A 19,499-nucleotide genomic window follows, 5' to 3' on the forward strand; every position below is an offset into this window, starting at 1 on the left:
TTTTTCATTTTTGAGTGAAGAAAATCAATATTTTGAGTTAGTTTCTGCATAGAAATGCGTTTTGATTACATTTCTAGCAATACATATTTCACTTTCATAATATTCACTCAGTAAATGTATATAATCTCTTGCTTGCTCGTGGTTGCAAGGTTTTTTCAGATCTCGTCAGAATAATGTAAATCTGGAACGTTTTAAAAACGTGAAATGGTTACATTTTTGGTTGCTGTACACGCTGTGAAGAAAATCTATAATTTGAGTTAGTTTCTGCATAGAAATGCGTTTTGATTACATTTATAGCAATACATATTTCACTTTCATAATATTCACTCAGTAAATGTATATAATCTCTTGCTTGCTCGTGGTTGCAAGGTTTTTTCAGATCTCGTCAGAATAATGTAAATCTGGAACGTTTTAAAAACGTGAAATGGTTACATTTTTGGCTGCTGTACACGCTGTGAAGAAAATCAATATTTTGAGTTAGTTTCTGCATAGAAATGCGTTTTGATTACATTTCTAGCAATACGTATTTCACTTTCATAATATTCACTCAGTAAATGTATATAATCTCTTGCTTGCTCGTGGTTGCAAGGTTTTTTCAGATCTCGTCGGAATAATGTAAATCTGGAACGTTTTAAAAACGTGAAATGGTTACATTTTTGGTTGCTGTACACGCTGTGAAGAAAATCAATATTTTGAGTTAGTTTCTGCATAGCGTTTTGATTACATTTCTAGCAATACATATTTCACTTTCATAATATTCACTCAGTAAATGTATATAATCTCTTGCTTGCTCGTGGTTGCAAGGTTTTTTCAGATCTCGTCAGTATAATGTAAAACTGGAACGTTTTAATAACGTGAAATGGTTACATTTTTGGTTGCTGGACACGCTGTGGAAAAAATCAATATTTTGAGTTAGTTTCTGCATAGAAATGCGTTTTGATTACATTTCTAGCAATACATATTTCACTTTCATAATATTCACTCAGTAAATGTATATAATCTCTTGCTTTCTCGTGGTTGCAAGGTTTTTTCAGATCTCGTCAGAATAATGTAAAACTGGAACGTTTTAATAACGTGTAATGGTTACATTTTTGGTTGCTGGACACGCTGGGAATAAAATCAATATTGTGAGTTAGTTTCTGCATAGAAATGCGTTTTGATTATATTTCTAGCAATACATATTTCACTTTCATAATATTCACTCAATAAATGTACACAATCTCTTGCTTGCTCTGGTTGCAAGGTTTTTTCAGATCTCGTCAGAATAATGTAAAACTGGAACTTTTTAATAACGTGAAATCGTTACATTTTTGGTTGCTGGACAGTGCTGTGAAAAAAAAATCAATATCTTGAGTTAGTTTCTGCATAGAAAATGTGTTTTGATTACATTTCTAGAAATACATATTTCACTTTAATAATATTCACTCAATAAATGTACATAATCTCTTGCTTGCTCTGGTTGCAAGGTTTTTTTCAGATCTCATCAGAATAATGTAAATCTGGAACGTTTGAATAACGTGAAATCGTTATGTTTTTGGTTGCTGGACACGCTGGGAAAAAAATCAATATCTTGAGTTAGTTTCTGCATAGAAATGCATTTTGATTACATTTCTAGCAATACATATTTCAATTTCATAATATTCACTCAATAAATGTACATAATCTCTTGCTTGCTCTGGTTGCAAAGTTTTTCAGATCTCGTCAGAATACCCTGGCTACGTTGGTCCAAATGCAAAAACGTAGAGGGGTTACAATATAAGCCCTTGAAATGTATAACTGTTACATTTTTCTAGCCCTTGAAATGTATAACTGTTACATTTTTCTGCCTATTCGTTTTGCGTCCAAGTCACGTGACTTTTAAGATTCTGGCCGTGATACCAACAAACATGGTGGACATTTTTCATTTTTGAGTGAAAAAAATCTATATTTTGAGTTAACAAACACGGTGGACATTTTTCAGTTTTGAGTGAAAAAAATCTATATTTTGAGTTAGTTTCTACATAGAAATGCGATTTGATTACATTTATAGCAATATATAAATGTAGATAATCTCTTGCTTGCTCTGGTTGCAAGGTTTTTTCAGATCTCGTCAGAATAATGTAAAACTGGAACTTTTTAATAACGTGAAATCGTTACGTTTTTGGTTGCTGGACAGTGCTGTGAAAAAAAATCAATATCTTGAGTTAGTTTCTGCATAGAAATGCGTTTTGATTACATTTCTAGCAATACATATTTCACTTTCATAATATTCACTCAATAAATGTACATAATCTCTTGCTTGCTCTGGTTGCAAGGTTTTTTCAGATTTCGTCAGAATACCCTGGCTACGGTGGTCCAAAGTGCAAAAACGTAGAGGGGTTACAATATTCAACCCAGTCTCACAGGAAAACGTGGTACAGGCTACGTTGGTCCACATTGCAAAACGTGGCCAATGTTACGATTTGCCTCCTAAAACGTGAGATGTGAAACGGTTCCGTGGCTCATTCATTTTAATAGGTTTCGTTAGGTTTCGTTTCTGTCACGTGACTTGTTGCTGCCATTTCTTTGATTCTCTGTCTAAATTGCAATATTTTAAGATAGTTTCACCATGAAAAGCAGATTTTATCATATTCATAGCAAGAAATATATTTTGATTATTTTACCCTCATTTAATGGATCTTATTGACGGAAATGTATGAACCATGTGCTTGTTTTACTTCCTTTGAGTAATAAAACCACCAATTCTCTTGCATGGCCCCGTTATTAAAATATATGCCAGGCCCAGTGCTTAATTTCTAAAGTGGGAGGTCCCGGAGCGCAAACGATGAGTGGCTCCGGTGCGAGAGAAAAAAAACACACACACACACACACACACACACTGTTGAACTGTCCGTTTTGACGTTAACGGCGATTTTCACAATGATATCTGCAACATTTCTTAAGGCAGAAACACCACTGTATCATTGTTAATTACACAACATTAGTGGGTTAATTTCCTGCACACCAATTTTCATGTTTTTCCCTTCGATTGTGAGAAAAAAAAGAGTTGTTTCACGCTGAGAGCATCATGCCAGCCAATCAGAATCCTGGAAAAAACATCAACAAATGACACGTGTAACTTCCAGGCTGATTTATGGTTCCGCGTTACACCAACGCAGAGCCTATGGCGGAAGTGATACTAGTAGCTGATTGGCCGATATGTGATCATCATCATCATCATCACCATCATCACCACCATCATCATCACCACCATCATCATCATCATCATCATCACCATCATCATCATCATCATCATCGCTACCACCATCATCATCATCACCATCACCATCATCATCATCATCAGTCAAGTCAAATTGCACGTGCGAGGTCCCGTTCATCGCTGCTTGCAGCTTTAATTTATATATAACTATTTTAACATTTCTAAACGCAAAAACACGAAAGTGTCCTTGATAATTCAATAATACAATAGGTTCATGTTAAGGAAATCCGTTTTAATTAGTTCTCCTTCGATTATGAGATGTTATTAATGCTCAGTAGACACAGGAGGTTTGTTATGTATTGTTATGAGGCCTATTTCGTGTCTATTTTTGAACAGTTCACTAATGCTTTGAGCTAGGAAGCTGAAATTCTAGACTCTGTATCAAAAGGTGACTTTCATCCACTGTGCAGATTTTCAGATCTGTGTGACCTTCGGAAGTGTCAAAGGTCACCCCGTCTGTTGCTTTTCGGCCTGCTAAGACTATTTCGTGTCTTTTTTTGCATAGTTCACTAACGCTTTGAGCTAGAAAGCTGAAATTCTAGACTCTGTATCAGGAGGTGACTTTCATCCACTGTGCGGATTTTCAGATCTCTGTGACCTTCGGAAGTGTCAAAGGTCACCGCGTCTGTTGCTTTTCGGCCTGCTAAGACTATTTTGTGTCTTTTTTTGCATAGTTCACTAATGCTTTGAGCTAGGAAGCTGAAATTCTAGACTCTGTATCAGGAGGTGACTCTCATCCACTGTGCCGAGGTCCAGACCCGTGCGACCTTCGGAAGTGCCAAAGGTCACCGTGTGTGGTGCCTTTTTCGTGCCTTTTTTGTGTGTTTTTTGAATAATTCACTAACGCTTTGAGCTGGGAGGCTGATTTTTGACTATGTTGCAATGCAGAAGGCCCTTTGCTAGGATCTTTTGGTCTTGTGGCTGTACGACTTTCACAGAGCTAGTTGGCATTGCAGAGGGTTTACAGAGTTGAGACTTGGTAAGCCCAATTTAAGCCCCATATGGAGGCCACAGGTCAAGTTTTACTTGGTTTGGTCAAATATTGTGGCAACGGTGTCCGTTCGAATGTTGGAAAAGGTGACGTTTCAAAGCCCCGCCCATCGAAAAGTACAGGTCTGATCTGCACCAAACTAACGTCTGTCTGATCAGGGGATGCCCCCGAACAACATATACAAAATTCAGATTTCTATGACTTCTGCAACAGTGTTTCCTCTAAAACGTCCTGGCTGGTTAGGAGGGTGTAGAAACCTCTAGCTCTGAGAGCCTCCTGACTAATGGAAAAGGGCCTATTTTTTGTCTTTTTTTGCATAGTTCACTAACGCCTTTAGCTAGGAGTCTGAATTTTTTATATGTTGTTCGGGGGCACCCCCTGATCAGACAGACGTTAGTTTGGTGCAGATCAGACCTGTACTTTTCGATGGGCGGGGCTTTGAAACGTCACCTTTTCCAACATTCGAACGGACACCGTTGCCACAATATTTGACCAAACCAAGTAAAACTTGACCTGTGGCCTCCATATGGGGCTTAAATTGGGCTTACCAAGTCTCAACTCTGTAAACCCTCTGCAATGCCAACTAGCTCTGTGGAAGTCGTACAGCCACAAGACCAAAAGATCCTAGCAAAGGGCCTTCTGCATTGCAACATAGTCAAAAATCAGCCTCCCAGCTCAAAGCGTTAGTGAATTATTCAAAAAACACACAAAAAAGGCACGAAAAAGGCACCACACACGGTGACCTTTGGCACTTCCGAAGGTCGCACGGGTCTGGACCTCGGCACAGTGGATGAGAGTCACCTCCTGATACAGAGTCTAGAATTTCAGCTTCCTAGCTCAAAGCGTTAGTGAACTATGCAAAAAAAGACACAAAATAGTCTTAGCAGGCCGAAAAGCAACAGACGCGGTGACCTTTGACACTTCCGAAGGTCACAGAGATCTGAAAATCCGCACAGTGGATGAAAGTCACCTCCTGATACGGAGTCTAGAATTTCAGCTTCCTAGCTCAAAGCGTTAGTGAACTATGCAAAAAAAGACACGAAATAGTCTTAGCAGGTCGAAAAGCAACAGACGGGGTGACCTTTGACACTTCCGAAGGTCAAACAGATCTGAAAATCCGCACAGTGGATGAAAGTCCCCTCTTGATACAGAGTCTAGAATTTCAGCTTCCTAGCTCAAAGCATTAGTGAACTGTTCAAAAATAGACACGAAATAGGCCGTAGGCTCTGCGTTGGTGTAACGCGGAACCATAAATCAGCCTGGAAGTTACACGTGTCATTTGTTGATGTTTTTTCCAGGATTCTGATTGGCTGGCATGATGCTCTCAGCGTGAAACAACTCTTTTTTTTCTCACAATCGAAGGGAAAAACATGAAAATTGGTTTGCAGGAAATTAACCCACTAATGTTGTGTAATTAACAATGATACAGTGGTGTTTCTGCCTTAAGAAATGTTGCAGATATCATTGTGAAAATCGCCGTTAACGTCAAAACGGACAGTTCAACAGTGTGTGTGTGTGTGTGTGTGTGTGTGTTTTTTTTTCTCTCGCACCGGAGCCACTCATCGTCTGCGCTCCGGGACCTCCCACTTTAGAAATTAAGCACTGGGCCTGGCATATATTTTAATAACGGGTCCATGCAAGAGAATTGGTGGTTTTATTACTCAAAGGAAGTAAAACAAGCACATGGTTCATACATTTCCGTCAATAAGATCCATTAAATGAGGGTAAAATAACCAAAATATATTTCTTGCTATGAATATGATAAAATCTGCTTTTCATGGCGAAACTATCTTAAAATATTGCAATTTAGACCGAGAATCAAAGAAATGGCAGCAATTTTATTTTTCCTTAAATGTAACAGTTATACATTTCAAGGGCTAGAAAAATGTAACAGTTATACATTTCAAGGGCTAATATTGTAACCCCTCTACGTTTTTGCATTTGGACCAACGTAGCCAGGGTATTCTGACGAGATCTGAAAAACCTTGCAACCAGAGCAAGCAAGAGATTATGTACATTTATTGAGTGAATATTATGAAAGTGAAATATGTATTGCTAGAAATGTAATCAAAACGCATTTCTATGCAGAAACTAACTCAAAATATTGATTTTTTCCACAGCGTGTCCAGCAACCAAAAATGTAACCATTTCACGTTATTAAAACGTTCCAGTTTTACATTATTCTGACGGGATCTGAAAAAACCTTGCAACCACGAGCAAGCAAGAGATTATATACATTTACTGAGTGAATATTATGAAAGTGAAATATGTATTGCTAGAAATGTAATCAAAACGCATTTCTATGCAGAAACTAACTCAAAATATTGATTTTCTTCACAGCGTGTACAGCAACCAAAAATGTAACCATTTCACGTTTTTAAAACGTTCCAGATTTACATTATTCTGACGAGATCTGAAAAAAACCTTGCAACCACGAGCAAGCAAGAGATTATATACATTTACTGAGTGAATATTAGGAAAGTGACATATGTATTGCTAGAAATGTAATCAAAATGCTATGCAGAAACTAACTCAAAATATTGATTTTCTTCACAGCGTGTACAGCAACCAAAAATGTAACCATTTCACGTTTTTAAAACGTTCCAGATTTACATTATTCTGACGAGATCTGAAAAAACCTTGCAACCACGAGCAAGCAAGAGATTATATACATTTACTGATTGAATATTATGAAAGTGAAATATGTATTGCTAGAAATGTAATCAAAACGCATTTCTATGCAGAAACTAACTCAAAATATTGATTTTCTTCACAGCGTGTACAGCAGCCAAAAATGTAACCATTTCACGTTTTTAAAACGTTCCAGATTTACATTATTCTGACGAGATCTGAAAAAACCTTGCAACCACGAGCAAGCAAGAGATTATATACATTTACTGAGTGAATATTATGAAAGTGAAATATGTATTGCTAGAAATGTAATCAAAACGCATTTCTATGCAGAAACTAACTCAAAATATTGATTTTCTTCACAGCGTGTACAGCAACCAAAAATGTAACCATTTCACGTTTTTAAAACGTTCCAGATTTACATTATTCTGACGAGATCTGAAAAAACCTTGCAACCACGAGCAAGCAAGAGATTATATACATTTACTGAGTGAATATTATGAAAGTGAAATATGTATTGCTAGAAATGTAATCAAAACGCATTTCTATGCAGAAACTAACTCAAAATATTGATTTTCTTCACAGCGTGTACAGCAACCAAAAATGTAACCATTTCACGTTTTTAAAACGTTCCAGATTTACATTATTCCGACGAGATCTGAAAAAACCTTGCAACCACGAGCAAGCAAGAGATTATATACATTTACTGAGTGAATATTATGAAAGTGAAATATGTATTGCTAGAAATGTAATCAAAACGCATTTCTATGCAGAAACTAACTCAAAATATTGATTTTCTTCACAGCGTGTACAGCAACCAAAAATGTAACCATTTCACGTTTTTAAAACGTTCCAGATTTACATTATTCTGACGAGATCTGAAAAAACCTTGCAACCACGAGCAAGCAAGAGATTATATACATTTACTGAGTGAATATTATGAAAGTGAAATATGTATTGCTAGAAATGTAATCAAAACGCATTTCTATGCAGAAACTAACTCAAAATATTGATTTTCTTCACTCAAAAATGAAAAATGTCCACCGTGTTTGTTGGTATCACGGCCAGAATCTTAAAAGTCACGTGACTTGGGCGCAAAACGAATCGGCAGAAAAATGTAACAGTTATACGTTTTAAGGGCTAAAAAAACGTAACAGGTATACATTTCAAGGGCTAATATTGTAGCCCCTCTACGTTTTTGCACTTTGGACCAACGTAGGCAGGGTACGTTTTTGTGTGAGACTGGGTTGGTTACACCGACGCGGAGCCTACGCCGTAGGGTACGCGGCGACGCGCAGCAGGGCTGCAGCTGGGCTGCGTCGGTTTAACACGGCAGCTCCGCGGCGGACATGGGGAAACTCCAGCTCGTTACCCGAGGAGGAGGCGCAGCTCGCGGGGAAGCGGCGCAGCTTCCCCAGGGCTGCAGCAGTGCTGCAGCTGGGCTGCGTCGATTAACGCGGCAGCTCCGCGGCGGACACGGGGAAACTCCACCTCGTTACCCGAGGAGGAGGCGCGGATCCCGGGGAGCCGGCGCAGCAGAGGCGGCCGAGAGGCTGGAAGACCAGATGATCTACAGGTCTGTGCTTATGAAAGTGGTCGAAAACGCATATCTTCGGTTCTGTGTGGAAGGTTTTTTTTTTTAACAACGATGTAATGTGGATACAAATTATTTTATAAACGAAGGGGGGGAAGTATTCGGTTTTAAAAATACCCGGCTATTTCGGATGCTTTAATTAGAAAAAAGAGAAGATAATAAGCCTGTTTTCTGTTTAGAAAGTACAAACGTAGACAGATTACAAATACTCACCCATCTTTTAGGAGTTATTTTCGGAGTTTCTTTCAGGAGCACGGGCGGGTGCTGTAGTGAATAAAGGCGGATTTATGGTTCCGCGTAAAATCGACGGCGTAGCCTACGGTGTAGGGTACGCGGCGCACGCAGCGTTCTGTGCGTCGCTGCGTAACCTACGCCGTAGGGCTGCGTTGGTGTAACGCGGACACATAAATCAGCCTTTTAAAAAGCGAGTTTCAGCTGTCAATCAAAAGAACGTGGGGGGACTAACGGGTAACGTAATTATAAGGCTGTGGCCTGTCATATTGGTGTGAATACACATTCACAACCTCTTCAGTGCCACAACTAACATTAAGATCCACTATTTTTCCTATTGTTGAATTCACCGCGCTCCCCTATGCCACGTCACTTCCGGTTCAACTTTTGAAGATGCAGAAGAAAAATACTCTCACAAAAACAACTCCGGAGGTCACTGTAGTATATATTTATGCGTATTTCAATGAAAATTCAGTTCCTACATTATTTTCCTACACATTGATTCACAGGGGTCTCCAACCTGCAATATGCTCTTTAAGTTGTGCCATGATACAGGTGTGTACCGATTTTCGTGCATGTACTAATTAATATTCTGTAAAAATAATAAGTTATCCATGAGAGGCTGAGTCTTGGAGGATCAAATACGGCTGTAAGAGTTCCTCCTTATCAATAAAAGCATGAGAAAATCAGTGAAATGGTTTAAGATATTGTTCTCCAAAGTATGTAATGTTTCATTCACAGATGACAGTAAAAAGATCATTTACCTCTCTGCGTTCAGAGACACCTGGGATAGATATATACGCAGACAGGAAATGTGAGGGAAGCGTACATTAAACAGAAGAAAAAAATTAAACAAAACATACGGTAATAAAAAACGAATTAAAATTCCTCTGACCAACTAATCCACTTTTATGGTCAACTGTGGTTTAAACATGAAACATCAGTTTTTGTGGGTGAAATGCACAAATCTGTTATGTTTGGTGTTGTTTGAAGAATCTGGGTGGAGTTTTGACTCCACGACGTTGCTAATTAGTTTCAAAAGCCAAAAGAACAAAACAGCACAATAAAGTTCATAACACAACTATTTGTGTTTCCATTAATGGAAAAAAAACTCAATAAACTGAACCATACCGGTGTCGATAAAACCACCGTCACGGTACGGATGGATGGATGGATGGACGGACGGACGGACACACGGACGGATGGATGGTTGGATGGACGGATGGATGCTTGAATGATGGATGGATGGATGGATGTTTGCTTGAATGATGGATGGTTGGATGGATGGATGGATGGATGGATGCACTGATGGATGGATGGATGGATGGATGATGGATGGATGTTTGCTTGAATGATGGATGGATGGATGGGTGGACGGACGGACGGACGGACGGATGGATAGACGGATGGATGGATGCATTGATGCTTGAAGGATGGATGGATGGATGATTCATTATCAGTTGTAGTCTTGGTCTGGCAGAATGGATCACATTGCTACATAAACATCATTTTTAAACCGCAGCTTCGAGCGTTTCCTGGCATGGTTGGTTTCGTAGACTCTTCAGTGCTTTACATCATATTCCATGTGAGGAAAAAAAACCCTGACGGGTTGTGGGTCGTGTTTGTGTAGCCGTTCCCTGCCAGACGGAGGCTGGACCTGCAGGCGGCGGCGCCCGCTGACACCAGCACATGTGCCGGCCCGGGCGAGGGCGGGCGGGCGGGCGGGGGGGGGGACATTTCTGTGGAGTGTTGGCAAATTCTCGGGTGGAGGAGGTTTGGCAGACGAGGCCAAAGTTGGTTTTGGCCGCGTTCAGCTGCACCCACGGTTAAGTGGATTACATGCTGATCTGTGGCTGGCGTGGAGCGGAGGGCTGATTAACGCTGCTACAAAGTTAAAAAGCTCCAGTTAATCGGAGCGAGGGCAGTGGGATCAGGTGGCGACTTCTCACTTCCAAGGCCATGAGGTGACGAGGCGTTTCCCCTCTGCCCCGGAGGCGACGGAGAGACGACCAGCTGGGCTTCGGCAGAAGAGAACGGAGAGAACGGAAACCCTAATGAGGCGGTGAATGCACCTGCTGTGACGGGCGGGGGGGGGCTCAGATTAAAGTGGCTAAGTTCACCATCTGGGAAGCCCATTTTTCATCTGAATACATTACTTTCAAATCTCATGTCAGACCGACGCAACTCACCTCCGGGGCACAAGACTATCCCGTCTGGTTGCTATGGCGACAGACTTTTAGCAACGGGGCTACACAGAGAGGACCGGAGAGCAGGCTCGTAGTGTGAATGGCACAAATGTAACACTCAATGAAGTCCTGAATAATGTATTGGGGCAGTTTTCAACCGATTGCATCGTCTCAGGTCATCCGTGATTTTTGGAGAGGTTCAGCAGCCTTGTAGAAATTTGGGACGAATGGATAAAGGTGGGGTTCATTTTTAGGACAATGCAGCTTTAAATTTAAGTCGTAATTAGGCCTGTGTTGAAAAAATCGATTTCCCAATTCTAAATCGATTCTCATATTAATTCCTAAAAAGCGATTCATGTCTAAAGATCGATTTTTTAAATTTTATATATTTATTTATTTATTTTTTCTTTTATTTATTTATGTATTTTTTTTTTTCATCATTACATTACAACTTTTGGTTATTTTTTTGTTCATCCCCAAAAAAGGAATGTTTTGTTGGACACGAGAATAACTGGTCTGGTGCCATGTTTTTGCCTTTAAATATGTTTAAAGGTATGAAAACATTAAAGTGTTTGGTTATATTTGCATAAATTGTCTATATTTCATTACTTTATATACTGTCTTGGGGTTACATTTGCAAAAAATGATAAAAACCAAATGCTCAATAATTAAAAACCAAAATAGACCGAAAATGGAACAAATAAAAACGGAATGTGGGAAAAAATAAAACCGATTTCATCTGTCTCTGTTTCCTCCCTGGATCTGTTTGGTAATTCTGACCCACATGATGTTTCTGAAAGCAGTTCTATCAGCATTCTGGGAGCTGATTGGTCCTTACAGCATCATTAGCTGCCAATACTTGCTGTTTAATCTCAATATAATACTAGTAGTAATATTTTGCATAACTACAGTCATATAATTCATGCAACAGCTCAAAAAACAGTTTTAATAACCCTGACCCAAATCAATATAGGAATCGAATCGGATCGAATCAAATCTTGATAATCGATTCTGAATCTTAAGAATCGGAATCGAATTGATTCTTGACATTTGAATCGATCCCCAGCCCTAGTTGTAATGTCTTTAGCTTCTGACAGTGTGTCGTTTAGCACAGAGAGGCGGGAACAGGCCTGCAGCTAAGGGCAACACAAGCTGAGCACCTGGCAAAACCGCTTGTTTTTGGGCTGATTTTAATGCTCTCTGAGAGCTTCAGGAATGAAAGGTTATTGGTTTTGTCCTCCCCACTTTATTTACCATTAATATTTAATATTTACAACATATTATTTTACAATATATATATATTTTTTTCATCTATTTTCCTGAAAGTCACCAATGCACTGCTTTGAAATGTATTAAGGCCGGTGTTCTGACAATTTCTGCTACCTGCCGAGAAATGCTACCTTTTGGTTCTGCGCATGCGCACAGTCGATTTTCAAAGTTTGCATCAATTCTTGCACAATGTAAAATTGATAATATGGGATGTCGAGTATTTAATCCTTCAAAATACACTACCCATGACATGAATTGCATTACACTTTGTGAAAATTATACGATAAAGAGAAAAAAACAACAATTCTATCGCTTTATTTGATATTCATTCAGTCATTGGCCTTTATTTAGCCAGGCAGGTCATTAAGAACATTCTTATTTACACTGACGGGCTGGCAAGAGACAAGCACCACTTGGCGGGGAAAGGAAGTGGTTTAGGGGATAAAACACAGTAAAATTGTAGCTCTACAAAGGTAGAAAACCATTAGGGAGCATTTTTTGGCAAAGGAGAAAAAAATGGCAGAACACCGGGATAGACCAACCCGAAGGCCAAGCCGGCTACCATCTTCCCAAGTTGGTCAAAAAAATACTTCCGAACACACCAACACCGACGGCAACGTACGTTCTGCGTGGGGTGTAATACTTCCCTATAACTGCAGGTGGCGCTAATCTGTGATGAAGAGAGGAACAACCGGAAATGGATGATCCCGCTTGTCGAGGGTTCTGAACTGAGTCATCAGTCAATGTTTTCACTTCTGATAGAAGTCAAGAAGGATTGAAAATACGATGCTAATAATGAAAATATTATACAATCAAACACAATCCAAATCTAAACCCATGCGATGATAGAGTGTAGCGTAACGTCTGTGCCGTCGCTGTCCACGAAAATTTGGCTGAAATTTGCAACTTCACCACTAGATGTCACTAACCATCACTTGCAAGTCCTTAAACGGGATGAAACTTCCCCCTTTTCCCATAGGTTGGCCCAATTTTCCCAGGTCTTAATAGAATGTCTAAAACATGTAGTACAAAAGTGCACTTTTAAACAATAGTTTTTAGGGGGTGGCGTCAGCTATTACGCCACTCCTTTCTTCTAATGGATGTGTCTCTTCTAAAATCTGAGTTACAGATCTGCACAAACCAATTCAAAGTTACAGCACATGCAACAGAATATGAAATTAGGTGGAAATGAAGATGGGAAAGCCAGATGATTTCACTCTGATCTGGGTCTGTAACGTCAGACTCTTTGGTGCTTCAGAAAAAGGGACAAGGTTTTATTAGTTCAATGTTTTTTAGTTACTTTCCCACAAAGATCAAAAGGTACAATGATGGACCGGAGATCTTTATTCTTTTATTCCCAGGGAGGCACAATATCCGGTCCAGCAACAGCTCCCTATTTTCTCTGGTCACTGATATCGTTATTAATGCCAATACAGAAGAACATTTCTAGGTGGTCACTCCTGTAGAACATGCACAATACGTCCCCATTGCTGTCAGTGGTGACAGTTTTAGTAATTGAAAGGCTCTGGTAGATCCTTAAACATGTCAACGAGGTTCTCCGAGTTGCTCGTACTCCGTGTTGACGGATAACGTTCGTAATGCTGACACTCCTACCCAGTCTCTTTCTCCAACCCCTGAGGGCAAACTAGTTTAGCTTAGTTGTCATGGGGCTTTGCATTCTGGCGGCAGGCTTCATTTGGCTATCAGAAGGCTTGTACGGTCGTCTCTGATCATCCCTGTGACGCCCCGATTTCCCCCGCTTCCTCGGTCTGCATTGCCAGTTCACACGGCGCTCACCTTACCCCTGTTACGCCTTTGTTACAACCTGCTACGCTGGAACAGTAGAGTAACGGATGCAAAATGTTTCAGTCAACAGAAAGCCGAATTGTTGCCTTAATCCAACCGATATCGTAAGTTTTAAATGCCATGTTTACACCATAAGCTTGAGTTATGGTTCTGCGTCAAACCACACGGCATGCCTACGGCGTGTGGTTTGCGTCGAAGCAGACCACACGCCGTCACTGACGCCGTCACTGACGCCGTCACTGATGCCGTCACTGACGCGCACCTCCCGAAAATTGTAACTACGCGTCGAGGCGACGCAGACCACACGCAGACGGAGAGGGCTGTGATTGGTTCGCATTTCCGGTTTCCGGTTTGAAGCAGTCGTGAACTTTCAGCGCTCTTTTCTTCGTTTATATGTGATTTTTTTTGTTTTGGTTTTTTGCACAATAGTTGTCCTTATCTCTTTGATTTACTGTGACCTGAAAAAGTCGGATAAACCATTCAGGAAAAGATCGCTAACTAGCGGTCCCAGGGGGTACTGCACCGCGGCTAAATGGAGTGACGGAGAAGTCCGAAGGGTTCACGACGGCGTCACGGTGACGGCGTGTGCTCTGCGTTGGTTTGACGCAGAACCAAGTTCAGGCTTTAGCCGGGCTGTAATCGAACCGAAATGAAGTTCTTGAGATTGAGCTTTTAGTGCCAGATAATGCGTCCTAATCAGAGTTATTCCGGTATGAATACGGAACCCACGCTGAACCGAGCTAGTGACTGTCCCGGGACTCAAGCAACAAAGAAGGAACCGGAAGGACGCTAGTTTCTCTGAAACTCCAGTTTAATCCTTAGCTAGATTGTTGCCAATAGCTTGATTTAGATGTGCATGGAACCGCACTGACCGCCATAGAAAGCTGAATAAAGGCGCTACAGCAGCAGAACCACCTGGTTGTGTGAATGTGGTTCGAATGACAAGCTAATACGTCCCCTTTTAAATTAATTCAGACTTGGTTGACTCCCTTGGGAATAATAGAGCAAAAGGTGTAAAATCAGAGCCCAATAAAAGACTGCTATGATAAATCATTCAACGTTTTTCTGAGATGGAATCACCTTCATAAGTTTTTTTAAATTAAGTGGAAAAAGAATGAGGTTTTCTTATTTGATAGTTTCACCTTACCTCAGGCCCCGTTTACACGTAGCAAAAACGGTGGTGTTTTCATGCGTTTTGGCCGTTCATTGAGACGAAAACGAAGCTTAAAGTCTCCAAAAACGATCATTTCTGAAAACTCCGGCCAAAGTGGAGATTTTCAAAAAACCCCGTTTTCAAGTTTGCTTGTAAACGGAGGGAAACGGACATTTAGGCTTCAGAACGTCACATTATGCAACAGAAATGTCACCAGCATCATTTGTGCGACCTGTGTTTACAATTTGTTTGGCCACCATCAATATTTTCTTGTATTTTACCGGTTTTATATTCTAAAGTCACACTTAAAAGTAACTCCACTTCTCTGTCACTCCAAACGAAAGACTCTCGTTCCGTCTTGGAAGTAACTGGCAGTCAAGGCTGATTTATGGTTCCGTGTTACACCAACGCAGAGCCTACGGCGTAGGCTACGCGGCGACGCGTACCCTACGCCGTAGCCTACGCCGTCGATTTAACGCAGAACCATATTATTCAGGCTTCACACGTGTCATTTGTTGACGTTTTTTTCCAGGATTCTGATTGGCTAGCATGACTTTACGCTTCTCGTTACACTGCCCCCTGCAGGTCTGGATGCTCATAGCACCTTAACAGCGTATTCATGCGGGTTCGTATAAATGAAGAGATTTTGAAAACGATCTTGTGTAAACGATGGAATTTTTCAAAACGTAGAGGGGGAAATATCCGTTTTTGTAAATACCCAGATATTTCCGTGGCCTTACATAGTTGCAGCCAAATAGTTGCAGCCAAAGTCACAGTTTTCACGTACGACAACAATAATTTCAGAAATGTAAAAATGTAAACCCTGCTTGATTTATTAACACTGTGAATACTGCTTGGAGTTATTCAACCCAGATAGCAAAGACTACTAAAAAAGCTACTGTGAACGTGACGAGCAAACGTTGACATTAAGGAGATAATGGAGGAAATTAAGAGATGAATCCAGAAGCAGAGAGCCCACGCTTTGGGTCTCTGAAGGAAAATCCATCTTTAAAACCTTTAACTGAGCAGGAAAGGAGATTTCCTCCCAGTTTTTGAAAATGTTTGCATCTGAAAAGTATTAAGAGGCCGAGACGAGCCGAAAGAGAATACAGGCTCTTGATGTATTTATGAAAGAAACCGTGGGTTTGTATGAGCACTTTGGATGAATTAACGAACAAGAAAATCCATCCTAAAACACAGCTGCAGCTAACTGTCTGTTTATCTGGTTACACAAGGGAAAAACAGAAAGGAAATAATGAAACTAGTCCCAGAGAAAGCTGCAGAAAAACCCGACGATGGCCGCTCTCAAGTCTTTTTTGATATCGTGATTAACAACCGTCTCTGAAGCCGCGGCTTCAGAGAAACAAACCCTTCAAAATGGAGCAAACCATCAAACAAAGTTGTCTGCAAGTCATGCTGCAACTACGCCGGCCGGCCAGACGATACTGGAGAGATATCACACAGTTTCAAAGAGGGCCCTGCCAAATAACGGCGGGTTTGATCGTCCCTGAGCTCGGGAGGCGCTGATGAAGCTCGAAAGAAGGATCAAACTTCAGCGGTGTGATGTGCTGATGTCTCTGGTTAGGAGAAACAACATAACCAGAGTCCGGAGGACAAGTCAAGCTCAGTAAATATGAACGAGACGCCTAGCGAGACTAGCTGTTGGCAGCGCCGTCCTATAGGGGGGAAAGGTGGTGACAATTACAAGGGCCCACAGCCCACAAGGGCCCACACATGGCCCCCCCAGTAACCTATGAAAAAACGATTATGCATACATAATACACATTATATACTCATACTCAGGGCCGCCGCAAGGGGTGTGCGAACCGTGCGACCGCACGGGGCCTCGCGCTATGGGCCGTTTTTTTTTTTTCCCGTTTTTTTTTCCTTCGTTTTTTCCCTTATAAATATCAACAGTCACGTTCCATTACACACCTAAATGTGTACTAGTCTGTGCATATCAATAAATATATGTGCAATGATGCGCATGTCTGTTGTTCAATACAACTGATCAGACCAAGCGCAGACACAAGGTGTTCTGATCCAGACGGTGGAGTTGGAACAAACTGTCACACAATGTCGAAAGAACGAGACAGATTCAGAAAATTTCCATCAGGGGATGAAAAAAGAAAAAAACTAAAGAAAATGGAAGAGTTTAATGCCTCTCTGAAAGGCTCGTTTGATAAATTTGTTACAAAAATCACCGATCCGACCGGGTCTCAAGCAGCCGTGGGGCCCCGCGTCGAGGTAAGGCCAGATGATGTTGAGGCAGGGGAAGGTATCCAGTATTTTGCTAATTGGAGAGTTAAAATTGCGCATATAGACACCCGATCCGACCCGAAAAACCCCAAAAGCCCCCACCCACCCATTTCGCACAGGGCCTCGCAAATCTCCCAGGCGGCTCTGCTCATACTAATGAATCCAAATTCAATACAGAGCCACCAGTCACACAATATTCTCTAATTTAAATCACTTCGATAATTCCCTTTGCCCCTACCCTTCTTAGAAATGGTTTGGTCCACCCAGCTCTGTGCGAGTGAGCAGCGCGCTGCGCGAACGTGAGAGCACAGCTGGACTAGGTGTACAGTAGCTAGGTGGTGGAAAGCTATCATGCCCCCCAAAAAAGCACAAATCCGGGCACCAGAAAAGGGTTTCACGTGTTTACTGACCTGTCTTTGTACAGGTACTGTGTAGTACCGCGGACCCCTAGTGGTCCGGGGTGCAATTGCAAGGGGTCCCTGGTAATAAAATAGATCGTTTTTAGATAGATTATAGATTATTATTTTACTCAAATGTGACCGGTGCTTTGCTCTATCTAAATGTCTTAAAGACTACTTGGATACTTTAAGCATGAAATGTGCCACCAATCTGTTCTTAGACTTTGACAAAGGCATTCAAGGACACTGGGACATTGTACGGACATTTATGGACAAAAACAGCATTACACCAATATGATCTTGACAACCTGACAACCTCTCTTACTTACGGTACTTACATTTTATTTGAGAGGGACCATGTGCAATTAAAAACATAAATGTAAACATTTGATGCAGTGCACCAGAGTTAGCCTTAGGCTAATTTGCATCTGCAGTCCCTTGGTACAAATAAATACAGCACAGATAAAAAAACATCAAACATTATTCAAGGATATGTAACATATATTGTAGCAATAAATAAACTGGAGGAAAAGGTCATGTTGTTCACTAGCAAGTTAGTGGGTGCATTGTTGTGAGAGTTTTAAATATTTTTTTTATATTAGCTTTAAAGACACCAAGCAAGTCACAGGTTTTGATGTTGTCTGGGATTGTGTTCCGTTGTGTGACAGCTTTAATGGAGAAGGCTGCCTGTCCGAATGCCTTCTACCTTACAGGTGTCGCCACGTTAACAAACTCGCTCAAACAGGCGGGGCCAAGCCTTTTAGGATTTTGTAAACTGTACATAGATTTGAAAATATTCTAAAATGTTCAAAAGTTAGTAGATTGTGCTGTTGTAATATGTCACAGTGGTGGTACCTATAGTTGCTTTTGGTCAAAGATTTCCAGGGCCTGTTTGTACAGGGATTCTAAAGGCCTAATTGTTGTCTCCTACCTTGCTCCTGCATGCAGTGTTGTGTAATAGAACCATGTTAAATGCCAATCAAAGAAAGTGTATTACATCACTGCACTGTACCCCCCCTCCCTTTTTTGTGTTCATTTATTGATTGATTTATTTATTTTTTATTATTTGTGTCAATTCTCTTTTCCCCCTAATTGTGTGTGTGTGTGTGTGTGTGTGTGTGTGTGTGTGTGGCGTGCATGATATGTTTATTGTGTTGTGGACCTGCCAGTCTTCTTGGTTTATGATGTTAAAAACTAATAAAATCTTAATATTAAAAGAAAATGTGGCAGAGACCTTTATCTACCTAAACTGCATGACCTTCTTTCACAATCATCATTCATTGTATTTTAATAAGAAATGTTGCACCCATATGCATTGTTGAAGTGACTGCATGACACTGTTATTACAATTTTAACACGATCTGCATCCTTTTCAAATTATGACCTCCCCCTAGCGTTTCAGTGAGCATACCAGAGGCGGATCTAGGGGGTGGCTACTTGGGCTCAAGCCCCGAATGTTTTTGCAAAAGCCCCGGATCTGAAAAAAAAAAAAAAAAAAAGAAATCGTCTGGTCTAAATGTTCAATTTGGGCGCAGGCGCGGCGCAAACACCGCCGCAGGTCTGTCTCTCGCGCCGCCGAGCTCGGTGGAGAACCGTCCGCTCTGGGCGCATGCGCAAACCGAGCCTGTGTTCTGTCGATTTCTGCTGCTTCGTCGAAAAATGCTACCACCACATAAACCGATAGCGTCTGTCTGTCGATTTTTGCTACCCTATCAGAAAAAGATCCCTAATGGTTTTTCTAGC

The 19,499-nt window shown here is 40.9% G+C and overlaps 1 protein-coding gene across 1 annotated transcript in view; it reads left to right on the plus strand.

The window, feature by feature from the left end:
* LOC133444571 (cellular retinoic acid-binding protein 1) overlaps positions 1-19,499 on the plus strand; it is a 43,865-nt gene that overhangs the window by 16,169 nt on the left and 8,197 nt on the right. The gene's annotated exons all lie outside the window — the stretch shown is intronic.

The sequence above is a fragment of the Cololabis saira genome, chromosome 5 (assembly GCF_033807715.1).
Source record: "Cololabis saira isolate AMF1-May2022 chromosome 5, fColSai1.1, whole genome shotgun sequence".
Taxonomy (NCBI): domain Eukaryota; kingdom Metazoa; phylum Chordata; class Actinopteri; order Beloniformes; family Belonidae; genus Cololabis; species Cololabis saira.